We start from the raw sequence: 22,631 nt of genomic DNA on the forward strand, positions 1-22,631 counted from the left end.
ATTTCTATTACAAGGGAAGGACAAGTGAGGCTAGATAATCAACCCTCCTTCAGTGTAGTTTCAAAAGGATACTCAATTTCTGAAAGCCGTGCAACAATTAGCTGGATATTCAATTTCAATTGTTGTACTCACTGAAGGAGGGTTGATTAACTCTCTTATGTAGGTTCCATCGGTGAGACAAATACAGCTATGATTTCATGTAAAGTTATAGTCACGAGGGGAGAGTGATTAATGATGTTGATTATATCAGTGATAATTTTTAAGGCTAACAAGAGAGAAAGCATAGAGGATGGGTTGCCTCAGGAGATCATGTATTTGCATTTTGGGCCTTAAGGGTGGCTTCAAAAATTTCACCTTGATTTAGATCCAATGCTTGGATGACATGTTTGCTAATTGGAGCCTCCACCAGCCCCACTTGTCCTTCCATAAAAACAATTTTCATGTTCAAATCAACCATAAAAACCAATTCAGCCTTTAACTAACCATCTACTTACCAAAATTCGACAATTGGGTTTTCTTACAATTGCTTTGATATGTACAAACAAAGCATAGAATTGCCAAAATTTTACAAGAAAAGGAAACGTCTAATTTACATTCAATGGTGTAGCAGGGACTTGCTTATTATGGTCGTTTGTTACTTTATCTTAACAAATATTTCCATTACATTTTGTTCCATTTTACAGGAAACAGTGTTGAGCACATCGTTCTTGTTCATTTCAGAGACGTTTAAGAGGTAAGTTTCTAGTCTTCTGTTCATATGGGGAAACAGAAATTTGCTGTATTGTTTGGATGGCAACAAGATCTCTGTGAAATGTACTTGATTCTATAGCTAGCATTAGCGATGAATACTTCCATTTTCACATCGATTGTGTTGCTGCCAATCAGATGATGTTAACGAAATTATGCCAAGAGAACTTGTTGATATCATTCCAAAATATGCATGTCAGCATGTGCATGTTTTCAATTCATAAGTTACAGGAAAAATATATATGTCTATGTTTTAACTATGTTGACAATTCTTCATATTTTGTATGAAGTCATGGTCAAGGTTTTGTGCAAATTCAATGGCAGTTTCATGATTACTTATGTACCATTTTCTTAATTATAATTTGGTGAGTAGTTTTTGTCCTTTTTTATTTTAGTTTTTTTTTTTGTCTATTAAAATATATTCCATATAAAAAAAAATGTAGCTTGATTTATTAAGAACAAAGAGAATCTAAGGTGACTAAACACAGCAAAGCACCATTTTAGAAAAGACTTTTTTTTAAAATTTAAAGATAGAAGCTAATCGGATTTCTTTATCTTTTACAAAGTTCTACCGGTAGAGCCACTAACAGTGAAAGGACAATGCTTACATCTTTTACCCTTGTTATTCTATTACATTTAGTTTTTTGTCGAAAAGGAGATGAAAGGACTTCAGATGTTCCAAATTCCTTCCCATGCAAAAAAACTCGACTTATAACTAGAGTCAAATTGAAGGAACGATTGAGTGTTTAAAATTTCTGATAATTTTCTAAGCTTGTAGAGTTGGTTTATTCCCCATTTCATGGGAGAAATACTAATAAATATTGTCAATGTGAGTATACAAACCTGAGAGTGTTGGTTATCAGTTGGCGATGGAGAGTGAAGATTCGGGATAAGATACAGATAGTGTCATAGTTGCTCGGGTGATGATGGCTTATGTGGCGGCTGTCGGGGAATATTGTCGTGAATACATGTTCAAACAGCCGGCTCGTCATGGAGATGATGAGCAAGCCAGGTTCATCAACTCTATCATTAGGGCCAGTGACCGGGATTGTGTCACGCATCTTAGGATGCATCGAGAGATGTTCTTCGAACTATGTACCCAGCTGCGCAAGAAGACAATGCTGGGTGATACTTGATGTGTGAGTCTTGAAGAACAGTTACTTATTTTCCTACACACATTGGGGCACAATGTTCGGAATCACGTCATTGGTCTAGATTTATTTGATCGGGTAAAATAGTGAGTCACCACTTTTACCATGTACTAGATGCAATTGTATATCTGTACCCCATTTTCGTTAAACAGGCCAGACTAGCAAATTCCACTGAGATTTAGATAAACGTAAATTGGGCTGCTTACTTTCAGGTATTAATTATGGTGGGTCAGATTTCTACGTGTTTTTAACTTTCCTTCATTCACACCTTTATCCAATGCATCTAGGATTGCGTTGGGACAATTGATGGTACACACATTCCAACTCATGTGCCTGCCGGTGACCATGCAAGCTTCCACAATCGGAAGGGGGTCCTCTCCCAAAACGTATTGGCGACATGTGGTTTTAATATGAATTTCATATACATATTAGCCGATTGGGAGGGTTCTTCGGATGCGAGGGTTTTACACAACGCATTAAGTCAATTAGATGATCCCTTGCTTGTCCCACACGGTATTGGTTATCTTTTAAGAGAAAGCCAATCTATTTCATGTACCTGAATTATTTGATTGTTCACTCAATGAGACTTTGATTCAAATGTGCAGGAAAATATTATGTTATCGATGCCGGATATGCACATTCACCCATTTTTATGGCTCCATACCGGGATGTTCGATACTACTTACAGGAGTATCGAACCGGGAGAGTACCTGCCAACATGAAGGAGCTGTTTAATTATCGACACGCACAGTTGCGCAATGCAATTGAGCGTTGTTTTGGTGTTATAAAAGGTAGATTTCCCATCTTAAAGACCGTTATGCAGTATGAATTCCACACCCAGGTCCAAATTGTGATAACCTGCTGTATCTTACACAATTTCATACGTATTAGACCAGAATCTCCCCATCAGCACCAGATATTCCAGTGTCTTCCAGCTCTTCTTGAGATTCTGGTCTAGTACATATGAAATTGCATCTTACTAGAACCGGACAGAAAATACACAATTACTCCTATCAGAAAATGAAAATGGAAGTGATTTAAACAATGATTAATATTGGTAGTGTAAATCAAATCTCAAAAATGATGTTGTGGAAAATCCAACAACAGTCAGTCCACGATCTGTTAAGTGGCAACAAGGAAAACAGACTAAACTTGACAGACTATCGTATTCCACTTTGAGATTCAATCGAACTAACTGCCCACTGTGAGTAAACAGCAATTCATGAAAAACAATCAACATCAATTGGAATGAAATTAGTAGAGTATAAGACAAATTTCAACTTTATACATATTGAAGAAAACCCATATGACAATCTATGACAAATATAGTCACATGAGTCGAAGTTGATATTGAATAAAATTCCACACAATATGAGAAACAGAATCCATATGCCCAAATAATACCTGAGAAACAGTAAAACAAAATAGACCCATGTGAAATAATAGGATAGTTAATAACATATGACAACATATGCAAAGATATGCACAACAATTCCACAGACTACAAGGAATGTGAAAAACAAAATCCTCAGATGAATGCACACACACACCGCTTGACAGATGCAAGAAAATGATTCTACAAGCAATTTGTCATGTGTTAACTTTTCAAGGGTGGGAAGGTGAGAAGCATCCTTTTTGTGAGAATACATGTTACTATTAACAATGATTTCATCTCACCAGAACTGGACAAAAAATACACATGGACTCTTTCCAAAAAATGAAAATGGAAGTGTTTCATACACTGATTATTATTGGTACTGTAAATCAAATCTCAAAACTGGATTCTAGGGAAATCTAACAACAGGGAGTCCACGATCTGATAAGTGGTAACAAGGAAAGCAGACTGAACTTGACAGGCTATCTTATTCCACTTTCAGATTCAATCGAACTAACTACCCACTTTGAGTAAACAACAATTCATGAAGAACAATCAACATCAATTGGAATGAAATTAGTAGAGTATTGTCCAAAATTCAACTTTATGCATATTGAATAAAACCCATATGACAAAATATGCTTAGATAGTCAGATGTTGTTAAGTCGATGTTAAATGAAGTTCACATAATATAGAAAATAGAATCTATATGGCTCAAATAATAACTAAGGTACCTTAAAGCAAAATTGACAGATGTAAAAAAACAGGATACTTAATAACAGATGGCAAAGTATACAGAGATATTCAGAGAAATTCCACGGATGAAACTGAATGTGATAGATCTGTATACTTAATAATCTTTACACAAACACACTACTTGACAGATGCAAGTAAATGAATTTTATGATATTTGCAACGTCATAAGTTTTCAAGGGTAGAAAAGTGAAGACACAAAAATTTATAAGAATGCATTCCACCTCTACTTGAATTCATTTCAATTGACTTAACAGAAAATAAACATGTCCTTCTCAGCAAATGAAGATATTACTGGTCAAGCAATGATTAATATACTTAGTTTAAATAAACATAATATAATTGGATTCCAAGGAAAACCAACAACAGTAAATCCATCTGAGATCACTGGTAAGAAGAAAATTTAGAAATTGATTTTCAAGTCAAATGGATAGACATATGAGATCTACTAATATAACAGTAGAAGTAAAGATAGATTCATGAAGAACAACAACGGATCGACTCTAAGTCAGAGAAAAGACTACATTATCTAACATATGCGATCTACCAAACTGAAGAAACCCATGGAAAATCATAAATCCCTAAAATATATACAGAGAACCCAAAACCCCCTTAGATCATTTCGGCGGCAAAGACTTCGACAATCAGAACGCAAAAGCCCAAAACCTAAGAAGCGGTATAGGAGAAAACTTAGACGGCCATGCTCCAACAACAAATCCACCGTCAGAGCTATAAGAACTTCAAGAAAAATCATGTGATGCAAGGAAATACATCACATGTGTATACATCAGATTAAAGCATTAGGGATAACAGGATATCATTCTAAGACCTATGAAGAAGAAATCCAACAGCACATATATATCTGGACTTCTAACGATGTCATGGCAGTCAGCTTGACAGGCTCAAATGCATGACATTTGGTCCTATTTCACCGTGAGCTGAGAGGTATACATCACAAGAAATGAAAATCATTCATGCCCCTCTCAGATGTTAGAGAAATCAACAATTCCTGGAACATGCAAGACATATGCACATGACACAAGGGCGTTTCATGCTCAAGGGCGAGGAAGACAACCTACATCAGCCCGACCACTCCTTTCAGCTCGCGATGGCGGACCCGGTCATCTGAAAACAACCATTGTGGGTTGAAGGCGCCCTTTATAAGTCGATTTCGCAGCAAAAAAACTATCCATCTACCAAGTCTCCCGCCACAAATGCATACCCTGAGAAATCTCATCTTCAGCCCATACGATGGACTATCAACGGGAGTGAGATGGGATCAAGAAGGGATTGTAATCCACCGATGTATCCAGTGTGGGATTTCGCAATCCCAGATGAAGCCGTCTGAATCTGGCATGATCTACAGCAGATTTTCAATCCCTTGCCGCCCAAACAGAGACCCATATGGATGGGATGGAATTTCGAAAACCTATCCAACCTACTCCACCCTACTTCAATGCTCCTCGCCCGTCCAAACACGCCCTAATGTGGTGAATACATATCTGTCACTACAAACTTTATTAATGCCAAAAAACCAAAGGGCACCAATGGTGGTGGAAAGCCTATCCGACATTACAAACTTTATAAACGCCAAAATACCAAAGGGTGCCACCTGGCGTGTCTCTAGTTTGTAGTGATGGATCTATATGCGCCATTACAGAATTTATTAATGCCAGAAAACTAAAGAGAGCCAACTGGCGTGTGTGAAATTCTATAATGGCGAATATATTATCCGCCACTACAGAAATTATTGATACCAGAATGTACCAAAGGGAACCACCTGGCGTGTGTAGTCTTTAGTGGCAGATAGAGTATCCACCACTTTAGACTTTATTCATTACAGAAAACCAAAAGGCATAGCTTGGTGTGTCTTTATATCGGCGGATATAAATTTCTACCATTATATGCTCAAATACAACATAAAAATGACGGGAATGATGCTCTTGGCGGGGTAAAATGGTAGTAAAATCTATAGTGGTAGATAAAATACACCACCACTATATGTAAAAATGGCAGTAGGAGTTTTAGTGGCGCATGACTTATTTGTAACTAAACTATGTCATTTTAAAGTATCGTAGGATTCTGTGAACAATGGTAGATACCTTATCCGTCACTATTTCACCACTATATACATGGCAAGATCGTTGTCTATGGCAGTAATAATGTAATGGTGCTTGTAGGTAGCGGTGGGATTATTTTTTTTCGCCACTATATTGCCAGGAATAGTTGATACAAGGGCGGACTAAAGCTATCTACCTTAAGATATACTTTACTATGGCGGATGATATTATCTGTCGCTATAAGTCACTTTTCTTGTAGTGTACAATATAGGTTTGAGCAAAAAATAAGTAAGCATTCCTACGACTATCTCACCTATAAAATTTGATTCCAAGTGACAAATAGATTGTCACTACACCAATTTTCTTACCTACAAAGTATGTGACTGGGTAAAGAACATTGTTCTTCTTAACAATTGTCTCACCTATGAAGCCTAGTTGTGCAAGGTAACAAATAGATCGTCTTTAATGCCGATTGTCTCTCTTACGAAGCCCAATTGTGCAGTGAACAGATTATTAAAGACTCGTCTACTATCGGCCATCTTGCATACAAAGCTTGATTCATGCCATCCGAGTGATGAACATATGATTATTCCCATGAGTCACGGTTGTCTTACATAATGATGCTTATCCACGCGATAAAGAGATTGTGGTATCCTGACATTTGTCTTGTAATGAAGCTAGCTTAACAGGAAATTCAACTTTCTTGCCCGACAACCTTCTTAGTACTACGAAGCCTATGTTTTACAAGTCGATGAACAAATTATTATTAATTATCTCATTTAATTTTTCATTTATCTTTCAGTCAATTATAATTATAAATACGATATTAATATTATTGGCTTCAGGCTCATTTTATCTTTTATCCATATTACCATATTGTTGAATGGTATAAGCTTTCGTACACTTAATTGAAAGTCCTTTTGCCCAAAAGGCAAAAAGAACTCATCAATGGGACGAGCCCTCCCCTTGCAAATCATTGATTCTTTTATAATCGCTAGTTAGATAGATGGTTGATCTTTATATATTTGGTTTTAATTGGTCTATTTTGATGCCTGGGTCATAAAGTGTTCGGTTCTATTCACGCCGCATTCGGCTTTGGTAGGCGTGCCACACACACACACAACATGTACGATTGAATTTAAGCAAACACAATCCATCGTTGACTTGCATACTTTCTACTATCATCCTTTTGCAAAACTATGGATGGGATATGGTTTCCTAAAAAAAGTTTTTTCTCGTGATAATAGTTGATCCATGGTGGTCCCTAAATAATAGATGGAACTCATTCTTTATTGGACCTATTTTTGTGTAAACAATCTTGATCGTCCACACTAAAGGCTAATGATTAGATGGTTATGATTTTCAAGTCATATTGATATTAAATGGTAGTGTTGATTGATGTCTTAAATCTGTCAATCAATAGGTCTGTCAATGGCACTTCGATGCCATCAAGCAGACTTCGATGCCATCGTAAAAATATGAGAATTTCACAATTGGTTGATGGACACTTTAGGTGTCCTGCTCAATGCCATTAAAAGAGGTTCGATGCCATCAAAGGTTGTTCGTTGACATCAAAGTCATGCTCGATGCAATTGGAAAAATATGGAATATTTATGTTTGGTTGTTGGAACGTTTTGGTATTTTATTTAATGACATCGAAAGGGTTCGATGCCATCAACAATCTGTTGATGCCATCGAAGTCTCATCGAAGGTGTCATTGAACTATTATGCAGAGTTGCACAAAGTTGTGTATCTGTGGGACTTGTTTCCTCATTCGATTGTGATTCTCATAGAGACTATATATATGGGTGTAATCGGGAATAGGGGTATTCTAAGGTTTTTTAATTCATTCGTAGGGTTTCATGGGCTTGTAAGGGAAGATTTGAGGCTTGTTTGAATTAGGTATTCTCTTTATCTCTTGTAATTTGTATTTTCATAGTGCATTATTGTCGCTTTGTGTCGTAGTTTTTTTCCCGCAAGGGTTTTTCTTGTTAAATTTGGTTTGTTTATTATTAGATTTGGTTGTTGCGATTGGAGTATTGTGCTTGATTCATCTTTGTGTGCTTCCGCAGTCCCCCAACATGTGGTATCAGAGCTAAACGTTGAGGTGCATATTGATTTTGAGAGCATATTATCAATGGCTTCTAATCATAAGTTAGATGTTGAGAAGTATTCCAAGAAAAATAATTTTAAACTTTGGAAGGTCAAGATGACCGATCTCCAAGTTTAGCAAGGATTGGATGATGCACTCCTTAAGAAGCAGTTGAAATCTATCACAGATAAAGAATGCAACAAGATGGATATGAAAGCGAGAATCTTTAGCCAATTGTGCCTAACGTATGTGGTCCTCTACAGTATCATATTAGTCACTTTAACAAGATTATTTATAAATTGTTGGATGTGAAAGAAACGATGAGACATGAGGATCAGGCATGCATCCTATTGAATTCTCTCCCGGCTTCGTATGAGTCATTCAAGAACTCATTGTGCATTGGTAAATCAACCATTAATATCAATACCTTTATTTCAGCCCTTTAAGGAAAGGCGATGAGAAAGAAATCGAAGACGTGGGTGCCTCTACTGATGCATTGGTTACGAGGTAACATAATTATGAGCGGAATAGTAGATATTCTCCATTAAGGTTCAAATCCAAGGGTAATGGCAAATGAAAGTTGAAGTGCTGAAATTGTGGGTTGTCTGGGCACATGAAGAATGATTGTATAAATCCTAAGGCAAGAAAAGATAACTCAAAGGCTTCTTCCAGGGAGTCAAACATTGTCGAGTCTGATGAAGGTACGAGTGGAAGTGACATGTTGCCAATATCTATGGTCGAACACTTGTACGATAATTGTAGGGATGAGTGGATTTTAGATACTGGGGCATCATATCACATGACTCCTCATTGGAGTTGGTTCACCAGTTACAAAGAGTGCGATGGTGGCTAGGTATTTATGGGCAATGATAATGCATGTAATGTGGTAGGTGTTGGATCAGTGCGCATCAAAATCTTTGATGGCATGGAGCGTACCTTGACCGAGGTGAGATATATTCCTAATATAAAGAAGAGTTTAATATCTTTTGGAGCACTTGACGCATTTGGGTGTAGATTCACCAATTTTAATCGCATCCTTAAAGTTTCAAAGGGGGCACTCGTAGTCATAAAAGTACAAAGAAGCAAAAATCTTTACAGGTTGATCGGGAGCACTTCATTGAGTAGATTTGCAGCGACTGTAGTAGATTTTATGTTTGCACGTATGTGGCATGCATGCTTGGGCCACATGAGCGAGCGGGCCATAAAGGTACTTTCTGATCGTTGTTTAATTTCAGCTTTTAAAATTAACTGATGTAGTAGATTTCACGTCTGCACGTATGTGGCATGCACGCTTAGGCCACATAAGCGAGTAGGGCATGAAGGTACTTTCTGACTGTTGTTTAATTTTAGCTTTTAAAAGTTTTGATTTAAGTATATGTGAGCATTATTTATATGTTAAACATTTAATATTATCTCTTAAATATAAAAAACATGTATGTAAGGGTGTTCTTGATTATGTGCATTTTGATGTATGGGAGCTATCGCCCATGGTTTCTGGTAGAGGGTTGTCATGGTTACACATTCATTAACGACTATTCCCGAAAGGTATGGTTTTATTTTATGAAAAATAAATCTGATGTTTTCATGAACTTCAAGATGTGGAAGGTGATGGTGGAAAAACAGTTCAGGCGAAAGGTGGAGGTATTAAGGATAGATAACAGTAGATAATTTACTTCAGGTGAATTTAATCAATACTATAAGGATGAAGGAATCATGAGGCACGACATGATGCACCACATACCAGAGCAGAACAGTGTGGCTGAGCTGATGGATCTAACTCTCTTAGAGAGGACTCGACGCATGATTAGTAATGTTGCGTTGGGCAATGACCTGTGGAGTGAGGCTATTAACATGGCTTGTAACTTGGTGAATCGATCCCATTCTATGGCCATTGATTGCAAAATTCTAGAGAAAATATGAAGTGGTCAGCAGGTAGACTACTCAGGATTATGTGTTTAGTTGTGAACCTTACTCTCATGTATCGTCAATTGAGAGAGATAAGATATACCAAAGAGCTAAAAAGTATATTTTTTTTGCTTTTGTGGTGGTGTAAAAGGGTATAGGCTGTGTGATCGGATCATACGGAAAATCATCCTTAGCTATGACATTAAATTCGACGAAGGATCCTTATTCCATAAGTGAGGAACCGAAAAAGTTAGTGGTGGAAGTTTAGTTAAACAGATATGAGTCACATGCTGAGACAAAGACGTAGACAGAGGCACAAAATCATGTGGAGCAGTCACCTATGAGAAGGAATCCGCCGCCAGATCGTAGGTTATCGATGAGATACATGGATGTCTCAAATATTACATATGCTCTTATTACAGATGAGGAGATCCATCTACTCTTCAGGAGTCTCTTGACGAGCCAGATGACAAAAAGTGAAAAGTTGTGATGGATGATTAGATGGATTCCTAGTATAAGAACGATACGAGGGAGCTAGTGGAGCTTCCCATCGGCCGAAAAACGATTGGGTGTAAATGGATATTTAAGAAGAAATAGGATAGGTATAAGGAAAGGTTGGTAGTGAATGGATATAATCAGAGAGAATGGTTAGTCTTCACTAAGATATTCATATTTGTGGTGAAGTAATTATCTATCATATTCATGTTGGCACTGGTTGCCCAATACGATCTCGAGCTGAAGCAAACGGATGCGAAGATTGCCTTCTTGCGAGGGGAATTGGAAAAGCATATCTACACGAAACAACCAGAATGCTTCGAAATAAAATGGGCAAAGAAAAAGGTTTGCAGGTTAAAAAGGTCGTTCCATGGCCTGAAACAGTCACCTACGCAGTGGTACAAAAAGTTTGATTCTTTCACGGTGAGTCAGATGTTTACTGGGAGTAAATATAATCATTGTGTCTATTACGAGACACACTGAATGATGAAATTTTCATTATCCTAGTGTTGTATGTTGTTGATATGCTGATCGGTAGTCATAGCATGTCCAAGATCAATTTACTGAAGACTTAGTTATAGGGACATTCGAGATGAAAGGTTTGGGGGCTCTAAAGAGGGTTCTCGACATTGATGTACATAGAGACATGAAAAGGAGTAGGCCTTAGTTATCTCAGAAGTATCTTGAGAAGGTATTGATAAAGTATGGAATAGACACGACAAAGCTGATTAGCGTTCCTTACGCGGTTCATTTTAAGTTTTTTTTTCTAAACCTTATCTTAAAACCGATGAAGAAAAATAGGAGATGTCTTGTATGCCTTATTCAAATATGATTGGCAGTTTAATGTATGCCATGTTCTGTAAAAGACCAGATATTTCATATGTGGTGGGTATTGTTTGCAGATACATGTTTAACCCCAAAATGCAACACTAAGAAGTAATGAAATAGCTACTTCGATACATTCGAGGTACGCAGGACTATATCTTAACATTTGAAAAATCAAAGGCCACGCTAGTAGGTTATGTGGATTCTGATTACGCAGGTAGTGTAGATACTAGAAGGTCAACTTCTGGTTACTCGTTTGTACTAGCGGGTGGAGTGATCAGTTAAATGTTGAAGCTTTAGTCTATGATGGCTCTTTCCAAGACCGAAACCGAGTATATGAAAGTGACAGAGGCATTCAAGAAATGTGTTTAGTTGAAGGAGATGATAAATTAGTCGGGGCTTCAGCAGGAGGCCCTATTGGTTAATTGTGACAGCTAAAGCATGATTAATTTAGCTAAAATTATGATTTATCACTCACATATTGAAAATATTAATGTTCATCACCATTTTATCCTACAGGTGCTAGAGAAAGGAGGCATGATTCTGGAAAAGATTCACACGAGTACAAATCTAACAAACATATTCACTAAGGTAGTTCCCACAGAGAAGTTAAAGTTTTATGTAACTTCTCTGAGCTTGGCGAGTGCATAAATAGAAGACGGAGTGTGCACGAGAAGCGATGGTGGAGCTATGATGTAAGGAAGAATTAATGATGAGAAAAGCTATGAAGATTAATGATTGAAGTATGGTGGAGATTGTTAATTGATGTTTTAAATTTTTAAATCAACAGGTATGTTGATGACAGTTCAATGCCATCGAGCAGACTTCGATGCCATTAAAGGTTGCTCAATGCCATTGTAAAAAATATGAAAATTTTACAATTGGTTGTTGGACACTTTAGGTGTCTTGCTTGATGCCATCAAAAGAGGTTCGATGCCATTGAAGGTTGTTCGATGACATTAAAGTCCTGCTCGATGCCATTGGAAATTTTTGAAATATTCATGTTTGGTCACTAGAACGTTTTGGTGTTTTATTCGATGGCATCGAAAGGGTTCGATACCATTGAAAGTCTGTCATGTCATCAAAGTCTCATCGAACGTGGCATCAAACTATCACCCAGAATTACGCAGAATTATGTATCTGCAGGATTTGTTTCCTATTTCGATTGTGATTCTCATATATAAAGACTATATATATGAGTGTAATCGGGAATAGGGGGTATTCTAAGGCTTTCTAATTCTTTCCTAGGATTTCAAGTGCTTGTAAGGGAAGATTTGAGACTTGGTCGATTCAGGTATTCTCTTTGTGTCGTAGTTTTTTCCCGCAAGGGTTTTTTCACGTTAAATTCAGTTTGTTTGTGATTAGACTTTTTTGTTGTGATTGGAGTACTGTGATTGATTCATCTCTGTGTGCTTCTGCAGTCCCCCAACAGGTAGTCCATGAAATATATTTTATACATAATGGATGGATTATATCAATCAAACCGACTAAGCATTCCATTACAACTAGAGCACTGTAACTTATGTGACTCTCGCATCACAAGGCATTTCTCTTTGTTCTATTTAGGGGGTTTTCTAATCTACAAACACTTGGGATCCGTACATATCCACATGCAGGCATGCATATCACAATGTTCCAGATGCGTGAGATTTGAGCTCTCCGTCAGGCACAAAATCAGTGTTTTGGAATTCCAACGGTCGTAGACAGCGGTGAATGAATGCTATAACGATGGCTAAAGACTGTTGGTAATCACCGACAGTATATAAAAAAAAAAAACCATCCTTATAGAAAACTCTCGTTAAGACCATCTACAATAGTTGCACTTCAGATTTGTATTAGAGACCGTTAATAATCGCTGTAAAATGTGTCATTTTCTGGTCCTTTTCAGGTAGTGTGCAAACAAATGGACAACTAAAAGAAATTTGAACCATCAATTTACTTCTTAGTGGGCTGTTAAGAGTGAAATTCTTTTATGGTTTTAGGCACATGATCTAATAATTATTTCCAACCTTACCTGAACCCTTGAAATCCAATATATAAGAGAAATGGAAGAAGAAAACATCCAATGATTATTTCCACGGGTATTATTAAAATATAGGTTTTGATAGCAAGTAAATTTTTTATTAATCTCCCCATGTTTATCTAATATCTTGTACCTAGAATCCAAACACAAAAAGAGTATAATAATTGTGCAGCGAATCTACACTTTTCTTTATTTCCCATCAACACAAATTGTTGCATCAGAGGAAAGCCAATTTCTTTTTTCATTGTTTGACATGAAAGCTATGATTTTCAAACATAATCTTAGGAAAAGCTCAAATATCACAATTTTTTTGAATTTGTAGATGCTCTTTAGATGGTTTTATGGAATTACAAGACCTTCAGTGAACTTAAATTGGCTATTGATGACAACATTTAAAAAAATTTTAAAAAAAATAAAATATCTCATGCGTTCATGTCATGCAAGTGGGGTCTTTTGATTTTTTGAGAAAAGTGCGAGCACACATAACCACACCCACAATGCCACAAGATGCTATACAAGAATCATATTCTCTATCCACTCAAGTAAACGAGACCAAATCAGCTACTTATTACTTCTCTATATGTTCGTGCCAAATGATGACGTCTAACTCTGCATGATAACCAAAATCTCTCTCTGTTTGCTCTAATACCATGTAAAAGGTAAGAATCCCAATGGTATATTTCGTTAATAGAGAAGAGTATAAATACATAATATACACTGCACTAGCTATATATAGTAATACTCAAGCAATACATGATAATACTATCTAGTTATTCAATCTTTGTAATAGAAAGGGTGAGTTGTGCACACAAATATCACATGTTCCATGGGCCTTTAAACTTAGATTACCATGGACAACTGCTATGGAGTTGCTTTGAATCGCTACTAGCCAAAGCCCGTCCTCTTAAATTGTAACGTCCCAGATTTTCACTATTTTGAATTGTCAAAAAATAAATAAAATCGATATGACTAGGATATGACCAGCCTACGTTGTCGCTTATTGACCCTTGATGCTCGAAGTGAGCCTATACGCGGATGGTACCGGTAAAGAACCGTATAAATTTGATTAATCAACTGTATAAAGCCAACGAATCCGCCCAATCAATTAAACATTGAGCTTAGCCTCGAGATTTGATCACGTAGGGTCCAATTCTAGCCGACCTATCACTGACTAATTGAGACGACTGTAACTAAATAAAAACTTGCCAAAAGCTATGACAACTAGGGGTCAGATCTTAATTAACAAACCAAATCAATCTAGTTACTCCTTTAGCCTAAGAACCAACGGCTTAGACTGACTTTAACTTAATCGACATTTTTGCTAATCGCGAATAGGCCACACTACAAACTTAGCAAATCCAAAGCCTAATCATTGCGCACAAAAAATCTAGATACCCAGTTCATTCTAGAAATGCCCGAATTTTTCGAATAAGCTCTATACTGCTCGTTAGTGGGCTACTAGTTCCGACACTATAGAACAATGTCCGTCTCGCTGGGCTTGACATCCATCGCGGGTGGAGAATTAAGATAGTACCCAGAACTGCGCAACTTTGGCCAAAGGCCGAGTGCTTAAAATGCGTAAATACCCTAAACTGAAGCCTGAAACTTAAGTGAAATAAGTCCATTTGTTCTTTCACAAAGTTGTAGCTTTCGAACCGTCAGTTCATGGCTAAAGTCAGGGTACCAATTAAAGATATTTCCTCACACATATCCGTATAGTCGTGGCCCCGATCGACTATCAGTGACCATTGAACAGACTTCTGATCATACCCGTCGATCAGCACACCCAAATGGCGGGCCGATCATATCTATACGTAATCATCATTATGTAAGTACTCTGGTTTCATGCTCCTTTGATTGTCAAATTTTGTAGTGTCAAAACCTCAATCTATGTCTTGTGTAGCACATTGGTATATATATTCAAGGCAATGCATCACATGTACAAGGACAATGCTTCAAGTTAAGAACAAAGATCTACTGCAAGAACTGCAAGATCAAGTATATTGTTCTCTTCTATAAGCTTCAAAGCTCAGTGTTTTAAAACTACATCGAAAGACGAGATCTTGTTCAAGACTCAAGGTAAAGTACAACTTAAGAACTACGAATTCAAGCTTCCAAAAATCTCAAGTTCAAGCTTCATCATGTGTCGAGATCTCAAGCTTCATGAATGTCAAAGATCATCCATCATCTGAAGAAAAGAAGGTTCAATGTTCATACTTCATGTTTAAGGTAAGAATGACCTTAGATTGACCTTAGGGTAGGTCATTTTGAATACATTATTCAAATTAGATCACTTTATAAGTGTTTGGATTATTCTATGACTAGTCCTGGACTCTATTCGACTAGTCCTAGCACTGGCTTGACCAGTATAAGAAATTCCAAGACCAGTCCTAAGTTTGTTGCAAAATTTTGAAATTTTTTTGTTAAGCCACGACCAATCCTAGAGTTTGCTCGACCGGTCGTGTGAATAGTGCACGACTCGTTCACGACCAGTCCAGCAGCTATGACTCAAACTCCAGCAACTATTTTGTCTCCTCTCGACCAGTCGTGGACAGGTCACGACTAGTCGTGGAGGTCTCACGACCGGTCGTGAAGTACCTACGACCAGTCGTGAAACGGTTTTATCCGATTGCGCTCAAAATTTCAAAAATTAGTTCGTTCTACGACCAGTCGTCGTGTCCACAGGACCAGTCGTAGACGTGATTTCTACAACTATAAATAGAGCGCGATTTTCAGAGTTTAATATCCAATTCAAGTAAAATCAAGACATCACTCTGAGAGAAAGTTTGTAATCTTCTTAAGCTAGATTGTGCATATTTAATATTCTCTTTTTATTAACTTTGTATATTTGATTTTGTTTCTGCATTCCAATCTGATTTGAAAGAAGAATTGTGATATTCCACTTATTGGAATCAAAATCAAATAGAGCTAGCCCCAACTTGATTTAATTTAAAATCAATTAGAACCTAGAACCATTTCAAAGTGAGTGTGAACATTGAACTTCTATATTCGAATTTCTACTGCATCTTGGTTCTTCCGGGCTGCAACAAAAGGAGAAATCTAGGTATTTTATATTATTGTAATTTCCATTGTGTTGGTTTCTTTTAAGATTAAGCCAGAAAAATCTCATTCTTTTCGGTTATCTGAGGAGAGCCAGAAAACTCAGAGAGTGTGGTTTTTGAATTGTGTAAGCCCACTTAAAAGACACAATTGTGATGGTTTTAGCTGAACCTGAGAAAAACCTATTTTCATAGTGAACGCTAATATCCACTGTGTGAGAATATTAAGAGTGGAGTAGATGTGTGACTATTATTGAACAGTTGGTGTACACACAGGCGAACCACTATAATTCTTTGTGTTTTGTAGATGTGTGATTTATTTTTTTGTATCTTTTATCATTCAAAGTTGTGGGATATATTTGTGGATGTGAATGTTGTAATATTTTCATTTCAAGCATTGTGGGTCCTTACTCTTACCCGAGTGGTAGACTCCCTGGAGTTTCAACACCGGGTCAAGGGTTCGAGTACCCACGGTGGTGAAATCCCACGGCCTGCGTGTGTGGGGTGTGTGTGCGTGTGGCGTGAGTGTGTGGGGGTGTGTGTAAAAAAAATATATATTGTAATAGTGTAGATTTTAATTCTTAATATTTTATTTCTCTTCAGTTTATGTTATTGATTCTTAGATTGTTCTAGTAAGGTTGTCCTTGCCATAAACCCTTGGTTTTTATGGTGTAAGGTTGTCCTTAGAACATCTAGAATTTTAAGGTTGCTTTACATTTCAGTATAGTGGATTGTTTAAAGTGCTATCTTTCCTTTATTTAATTAAATTCTGCTGTTATCATTTTAATTTGGCATAGTCCTATTCACCCCACCCCCCTATACACCCCATAATTGGCCCTAAAGGTTAGAAACACTCTCCCATATGGTTAGTATAATGAAAACCTAGCCCTTGGGGCCATTTGCACAAACTTTCAAACTATATAAGGGCCTCATTTGGACACCTCATCTCTCCATACGAATTTACATTTTTCAAAGGAGAGAAAGAGACAAAGAGAAAAAGAAAGAGAAAGAAGAAGAGAAAAAGAGTGAGATTAGGAGTTGAGAAGAAGAGAGGAGGGTTGGAAAGAAGTTACGAAATTGGAAGTTCCTAAGGTCCTGCAAAACAAAACAAAACAAGTTAGTTTCTAAAAAGGAAAGTTTCTAGAAAGTTCTAAAAAGAGAAAAGTTATTTTTTAAAATCAATTTAGGAAAGTTTCTAAACTTGGAATTAGAAAGTAAGTTAGTATCTAAAATTAAAAGAAATCTTAGAATTAGAAAGTTTCTAAAAACAGAAAATAAAACATAATCCTAAAAATAGAAAAAAAAAAATGAAAGATTAGAAAGAGATTACCAATTTAGAGAGTCTATCTCAGAATCCTATAAAACAAGAAAGTTAGGTTAGTTTCTAAAAATCACACAGAAAAACCCTATCCTAAAATTAGAAAACCCTAATCTTAACCTAATTCTAAAACTAGTTAATTTTAGAAAAATGCAATCGTTAGTCCCCGGCAACGACGCCAAAAACATGTTCACCACCCCAAGTATAGGGTCGCGATGTAGTAATAATCTTTGTAAGACCGAGGTCAAATCCACAGGGCTTGAACCTTGTACGTAATCTGAAAGTAATTAGAACTAGAACTAGACGAAGATGTAATCTAAATTTAGAAATTTTAAGAGAATAATTGTGAATTACTGAACTAAAACTTGTAAAATTCAAAGGTGGGAAACTAGGGTTTCCAAGGATCCACTCGTAGAGATCTGTTCACTCCCCAAGTATAGGGTTGTGATGTAGTAATAAACTCGGTGAGACCGAGGTCGAATCCCAAGTGACTGAAACCTGTACGTAATCTAAAACTAAATAGAACTAGAATTAGACTAAGCTGAAATCTAAATCAAAGAAATTGGAGGGAATAATGGTGAAATATTAATCTAAAACTTAAAGAATTCAGAGGTAGGAAACTAGGGATTCAGAGGATCCACTTGTAGAGATCAGGGAGATCTTATGCCTGCATCAAAAACTCAACTGGACTTAGAGTGCATCTTCATCCAGTTGAAGGGTGTAACCATGAAGATCAAAACTAAACATCCTTTGATCTAATTTTCAAGGGATGAAAGGTATATGAATTAGAATAGATTCTATCACCAAACCATGCCCAGGAGACAAAGTAAACAACAGAATTAAACTAATTACCAACCAATCAACAATGTATGAAGGTTAGGAAGGGTACCGTCATCCGACCATGCCCAGGAGACGATGGTGAACAATAGGGCTTCCTAACATCATACACATAAAAGGAAAGGAACATGCTCAAAGTCATTGCAGACCCATTGTAATTTCAGTCACAACAGACCATTAAAGACTAAAAACATTCTCTTAATAATCAAACTAAAATCAAATTCAACTCATAAATTTAAATTAAATTAAAAGCATAAAATAGAGTCTCCCATCTCGCTACAAGCTTCACCTCTTAGCCCTAGCTAAGAGGTTTAGCCACTCATAATCATGGTTAAACTAAAGTCTCTTAAAAATCATAAACTGAAATTAAAAATAAAGGGAATAAAAGAACTCTACAGATGGCCGGCTGTGAATTCCCTTCCACGGCTGCACTCCACGTCCAAAAAGCTCCCCAATTCATATCTCTCTCTTTCTTTCTTATAGGCAACTAGGAGTCGGTGGGCTAGGAGTGCAAAAGGGAGAGACTCTCCGAAGTGGTGAAGGACCTACGCAGTTAAGTCGATGCGGGACTTCTTTACGCAACAAAACGCAATTGGTTTGCGTTTGGGATAGAGTTTCCGGTTACAGGGGCTCCCAGTGCAAAATCTGAGCCATTCAGCCTTCATATCTCTGGTTAGTTGGTCTAAGGAAGAATTTTGAACGGCTAGGATCGTCGGTCCGATCCTGGCCACGTCTGCAAAACAACCCGCAGTGTTCGGGTCTCGGACGTGCTGTAACAGAGCCTGCGGAACGCTGATGCTTGGTGGGGCCTACTTTACTACTGGTTTAAGAAATCCATGTCGTCCACCGAATTCTGCTCGAAAAACGATTTGGGTGGGGATGTTTTTGGATTGGATTTGGAGTGGCCCACCAGAGTTCCTATTCTACCGTCCGACCTACGTTTGATCGAGGTTTTCCTGCGTGTGTGAGCATTGCTTTGGAAAAACCTCATGTGTACGATCGGTTTTTCGTTTTTGAATGAATGGACGGTTCGGATCAGCAAGATGTGTGATGATGGTGGTCCACCTGACGTCGACCGCAACTCTCTGTTGCTGTTTTTACGCCGCATAAAATGGAAATTTCCATTTTAATGAAAGAAGTCGGGTCAGCGCCTGCTGACCGACTTGGTCCGTTAAGTGCACGGTGAGTGCACGGCTTCTGTGCACTCCACTTACATAAAGTGGGCCCCTCCTTGATGTATATGCAAAATCCAATCCGTCCATCCACTTTTTCACCTTATCTAAGCTGTTGAGACCAAAATTGAAGCACATACAGACATCAGGTGGGCCCAGAATCATGATTCTAAGGGCTGATCTGTCTGTTGGGCTACTTCCACAGGGATCCGATGGTTGAATTTTGACATGTACGGTTAACTTATAGTCTTCAGGCCATGTATAAAGTTTTGACCCAAACAGATGGTGGGAACCCTGTGATCTTGCATTCTGGACGACTTCCAGACCTCTTTAGCGTGAAACACGTGATTTTCTCGAAGTTCGGCCAAATAAAATCATCAATCTCGGTCCCCTAGAGTCCGTCCCTTACTTTGGTGATTTCTGAGCATAAAACTCATGTTTTTAACATCCTTTTACAATCCAAGCTCCTAAATTCACCTTGCAACAAAAACATGATTAAATTAGGGTGTTAAACGGTATCATGCTCATAAAATCCGGCAATAACTGGGGTCTGATATGCAATATTTGACCCTCAACAAGATCAGGGAGTTCTATGCTTGATTCAAGAACACAATTGGAATCATAGTCCCATCTTCATCTAATTGGAAGATAATTTATTAAAATCCAAATATGAACTGCCTTTGATCTAGTTTTCAATAGATGAGAGGTATAAGAATTAGAAGTGATTCCATCACAAAACCATGCCCATGAGACAGAGCAAACAACAAAATTTAACCAAGCCACAACCAATCTACAAGACTTATGAACGTTAGGAAGGATTCCATCATCCAACTATGTCCATGAGACGATGGTGAACAACAGGGTTCTTAATTTCATAATCTCAATAATGAAAAGAATATGCTGAAAGCTATCGCAGATCCATTGTAATTTAAGTCACAACAAACCATTAAGAACTAAAAGCATTCCTTATAATCAAACTAGAATTAAAATCAGTTCAACTTAACATGAATCAAACAATAGAGAGCATCCCAGACAAACTAAAATCTCTTAAAGGAAAAATATAAACAAAGACAAACCAGGAAGAAGGAAAGGAAGAAGAACTCGGCCGCCGTCCACGATCAATCTCTCTCTCTCTCTTCCACGTCCCTCCTTGGATGACCTTCATGCTCTCTCTCTTCTCTCCTTTTATAGGCAGCAAGGAAGGTGGCTGGGACGATCGGTGGAGAAGCTCCTAGAAAGTATTTTTACTCAGTGTAATTCAAACTTACGCAACACCTTGCATAGGAAACGCAAACTCATTATGTTTAGGTGGAGTTTTCGGCCAGAAGATCGTCCCACGATCTGATTTGGCACCATGGTTGGGGTAAAGACCCCCTTTCCAAGCTCTTGGACAGTTCAGATCATCGATCCAACTATCATCTTGATCGCAGTGCTGCCTGAATGTCCCGATTTTCCCAGACAGAAGCCAAGTGCACAAGATTGCACTGAGGTGTTCGGTGGGCCCCACAGTGGTATTTTTGGAGAGATCCACCCCGTCCATTGGATTCCTTGCGTGATTTTGGTCGAAAAGGGGTGGTTTTGGTTGAGTTTGGTGCGGCCCAAAGGATCAAATCTTTTCGCCGTTCATCATACGTTTGACAGTGATTTGCGTGTGTACACATGCATAAGACCAAAAAGACTCCATGAGTACGATCGTGGCCACACCCTGGATTTAATAGACGGTTCCGATCATCCAAATGATGGACGTTGGTGGCCCACTACACTCGTCCTTGTGGACGCTGGCCAAAAAAATGGAAATTTCCAGTTTTTTTAAAGGAGATCGGGTCAGCGTGCGTTGACCCATCTCTTGGTTTCAGTGCGGCTCGGCGGTGCACTTGTGGTGCACATGGATCAGTGGGTAGGTCCCACGGTGATGTTTTTTATAAATCTACTCTGTTCATCCTCTCCTCCATCCAATTTAAGGGGTTGAGACTAATATTAAAGCATATCTAGATATCAGGTGGGCCCCAAATCAATGTTTTTATAGCTGATCTTGTCCGTTGGACCACTTCCATTATGATCCAATGGCTAAAATTTTACGTGTACGGTTACTTTATGATTCTTAGACCAGATATAAAGTTTCGAGCCAAACGGATGGTGGGAACCCTATGATTTTATATTTAGGACTATTTTCAGGCCTCTTTATCGTTAATCACTTGGTTTTCTCAGATCTTTAGCATGTGAATTCTTCAATCTCGGTCTCCTAAGATCTGTCCCTTACTTTGGTAATTCTTGAGCATCAAATCTATGCTTTTAGCACTCTTTTCAGTCCAAGTTCTTGCAACAAAAATATGATTAAAATATAACGTTAACCATTATCATATTCGTAAAACCATGTGATAACTAGGGTCTAATATGTAATATTTGACCCTCAATACAATCCCCAACTAGGATTTTTCTAGTCCCGAGCAAAGTATGCGAAAAATAATTTGAGAACTACAGGATAAATTTTTATAAAGTCAAGCGGTTTTTGAAAAGCAATCTAGATCATAGAATTCCAAGATACATCAATGTTGGGCATTACCTTCTCCTAAACTCAAGCGCATGGTAAAGTTCATGGTTAAATTCAAAGTTTTAATCCATCAATTAGAACAATTCTAAACATTGAGTTTCATGGGTGTATAGTGCAACCTTGACTTATCACAATTAAAGGTCCAATCGTCAATTTTCATGATATCATTGGTAATCAAAAAGAGCATCCAGAATAACCTAACTTAAACCGAAACTTTCCTTACAGTTCAGCCTTTTTATTCTTCCAGCTTTTGATTTTTCCATCGATG

The sequence above is a fragment of the Magnolia sinica genome, chromosome 15, assembly GCF_029962835.1.
Source record: "Magnolia sinica isolate HGM2019 chromosome 15, MsV1, whole genome shotgun sequence".
NCBI classification, from domain to species: Eukaryota; Viridiplantae; Streptophyta; class Magnoliopsida; order Magnoliales; family Magnoliaceae; genus Magnolia; species Magnolia sinica.